General features: G+C 56.5%; 1 non-coding gene across 1 annotated transcript; it reads left to right on the top strand.

The window, feature by feature from the left end:
• The first annotated feature begins 447 nt into the window (after positions 1-447).
• On the top strand, positions 448-2,262 carry LOC142790816 (small subunit ribosomal RNA). Its single transcript, XR_012889794.1, has one exon. It is a non-coding gene; the product is annotated as a small subunit ribosomal RNA (ribosomal RNA).
• The last annotated feature ends 948 nt before the right edge of the window (positions 2,263-3,210 follow it).

Below are 3,210 nucleotides of genomic sequence, written 5' to 3'. Positions count from 1 at the left end.
CCACGGCAGTCGTCTGCAGCCTCATCCGCTTGATGCGTTAGGGGCTGGTTGTCGGACGGTGCCGTTTTACCACGATATCGAGGTGTGTTCCGTGTCGTCCTCGGGCGATTCAGATGCGAAAGCGCCGAAGACGCGGGCGTGACCCGTCGTCTGGCGGCTTTGCGGTCTCGGCTCCGTTGCTAGTTCCGGCCGGTCCACCGACAGTGCAGCGGGCTTGGGCAACCCGCACGGCGCGACCGAGTCGATGCAACGAAAAAGAGCGAGCATGAACGTGCTTCTTGCCGCACGGCTCCCACTCGTCTTTCGGGAAGGTTGTGCCGTAGCGAGCTCGAACGCCGTCATCTCGGAGTGCAAAATAAGCGTGTTGGGGCGCCTGAAGGTGGCCTCCGCCGCACACAGACTGCGTCCGGCCCGCCGAAGGCGAGGACGGACGCGCAGTCGAACGATTACCTGGTTGATCCTGCCAGTAATCATATGCTTGTCTCAAAGATTAAGCCATGCATGTCTAAGTACATGCCGAAATAAGGCGAAACCGCGAATGGCTCATTAAATCAGTTATGGTTCCTTAGATCGTTTCTTCCTACTTGGATAACTGTGGCAATTCTAGAGCTAATACATGCAGTGAGCCTGGAGCCCTTTGGGTAACGGGTGCTTTTATTAGACCAAGATCGATCGGGTTTCGGCCCGTATTGTGTGGTGACTCTGGATAACTTTGTGCTGATCGCATGGCCACGAGCCGGCGACGTTTCTTTCAAGTGTCTGCCTTATCAACTTTCGATGGTAGGTTACTTGCTTACCATGGTTGTTACGGGTAACGGAGAATCAGGGTTCGATTCCGGAGAGGGAGCCTGAGAAACGGCTACCACATCCAAGGAAGGCAGCAGGCGCGCAAATTACCCACTCCCGGCACGGGGAGGTAGTGACGAAAAATAACAATACGGGACTCTTTTGAGGCCCCGTAATTGAAATGAGTACACTCTAAATCCTTTAACGAGGATCAATTGGAGGGCAAGTCTGGTGCCAGCAGCCGCGGTAATTCCAGCTCCAATAGCGTATACTAAAGCTGCTGCGGTTAAAAAGCTCGTAGTTGGATCTCAGTTCCAGACGAGTAGTGCATCTACCCGATGCGACGGCTCGGACTGAACATCATGCCGGTTCTTTCTTGGTGCACTTCATTGTGTGCCTCGAGATGGCCGGTGCTTTTACTTTGAAAAAATTAGAGTGCTCAACGCAGGCGAGTCGCCTGAATAAACTTGCATGGAATAATAGAACAAGACCTCGTTTCTGTTCTGTTGGTTTTTGGAATACGAGGTAATGATTAAGAGGGACGGACGGGGGCATTCGTATTGCGGCGCTAGAGGTGAAATTCTTGGACCGTCGCAAGACGAACTACTGCGAAAGCATTTGCCAAGAATGTTTTCATTGATCAAGAACGAAAGTCAGAGGTTCGAAGGCGATCAGATACCGCCCTAGTTCTGACCATAAACGATGCCAACCAGCGATCCGCCTGAGTTACTCAAATGACTCGGCGGGCAGCTTCCGGGAAACCAAAGTATTTGGGTTCCGGGGGAAGTATGGTTGCAAAGCTGAAACTTAAAGGAATTGACGGAAGGGCACCACCAGGAGTGGAGCCTGCGGCTTAATTTGACTCAACACGGGAAAACTTACCCGGCCCGGACACTGGGAGGATTGACAGATTGAGAGCTCTTTCTTGATTCGGTGGATGGTGGTGCATGGCCGTTCTTAGTTGGTGGAGCGATTTGTCTGGTTAATTCCGATAACGAACGAGACTCTAGCCTATTAAATAGGTGCGGGGTTCCCAGCACCTTACAACCTTCTTAGAGGGACAAGCGGCTCCTAGCCGCACGAAACAGAGCAATAACAGGTCTGTGATGCCCTTAGATGTCCGGGGCCGCACGCGCGCTACACTGAAGGAAGCAGCGTGTCTTTATCCCTGTCTGAAAAGACTGGGTAACCCGTGGAACTTCTTTCGTGATTGGGATAGGGGCTTGCAATTGTTCCCCTTGAACGAGGAATTCCCAGTAAGCGCGAGTCATAAGCTCGCGTTGATTACGTCCCTGCCCTTTGTACACACCGCCCGTCGCTACTACCGATTGAATGATTTAGTGAGGTCTTCGGACCGATGTCCGGCGCGGCCTTTCGGTTGCGCCGGTCTGTTGGAAAGATGACCAAACTTGATCATTTAGAGGAAGTAAAAGTCGTAACAAGGTTTCCGTAGGTGAACCTGCGGAAGGATCATTAACGGATTGTGAAGGGTGAGCGCCTCGGCTGCGTCTGCGCCCGACACTTTCTGCCGCTGACCCCGTTTGGACGCGGGGTCGGCTTTTCCCCACGGGGCTGCCTGAATGTGGAGCGGCACCCCGTGACAAATTGTTGCGCCCAGCGGACGCCAACACCGCGACCTTGGACGGTTGGCCAGGTGGCGGACGCGGGTACAAACGGCGCAACGCACTCATAGGTCGGCTTTCGACCCGCCACTGCACCGTGGCTCGAAGCGCTCGAAATGCGCGACCCGACCGCTGCGGGACCGCCTAGTACTGTAAACAGGAGCGGCGGAGCGCGAACGGCGAGTCGTGGTTACGTCGGTAGAAGGCGAGGCTGCGCGTTCCCGAAACGCCAGCCGAGTGCCCTCCCGACCGTTCGAGCGTGCAAGAACGAGACCCGACAATCGCGCGGCGACTGCCAAGTACGAGAGGAACGGCACAAGCGTCGGCGGTCGGTCAAGGAACTGGCGATGTGACGGGTCCGCTGTGCACCAGTGCATACCGTCCCGCCGTCCGCGGCAAGCGCCTCCGCGTCCTCGGGTGACGGAGGCTGCCGGTCGGTTCTTGCAGGCGAGGGATCTCGCTGGCACCGGTTCGCGTTGACGCGCGGCCGGTCATGGCACGGCGATGCGACGGCCGAGGTGCGCAGTACTCGATGGAGGAACCGCACGCTCCGATGACCGTCCCGCCCTCCGCGGCGTATGCGTACCGACCGTAATGGTTGCAGCAGCGCCGGCCGGCTTTTGAATTCGCCACACGAAACACGGTGCGAGATCGCGGTTAGGGGAGCGTCGACGTTGCCAGGCGTTTTGCTTGCTGCCGAGGGAAAGGCGGCACGGCCACGTCGCGCTCGTCGCGATTAGCGGGTCTGCGCGCTTTGGGAAGGTGCCGCAACGACTTGCCGAAAGAGGAAGCACGGAAGAAC

This window comes from Rhipicephalus microplus, unplaced genomic scaffold (assembly GCF_043290135.1).
Source record: "Rhipicephalus microplus isolate Deutch F79 unplaced genomic scaffold, USDA_Rmic scaffold_124, whole genome shotgun sequence".
Classification (NCBI taxonomy): domain Eukaryota; kingdom Metazoa; phylum Arthropoda; class Arachnida; order Ixodida; family Ixodidae; genus Rhipicephalus; species Rhipicephalus microplus.
Note: the sequence above shows the minus strand (reverse complement) of the source record. Positions and strands in the feature narration are given on the sequence as shown.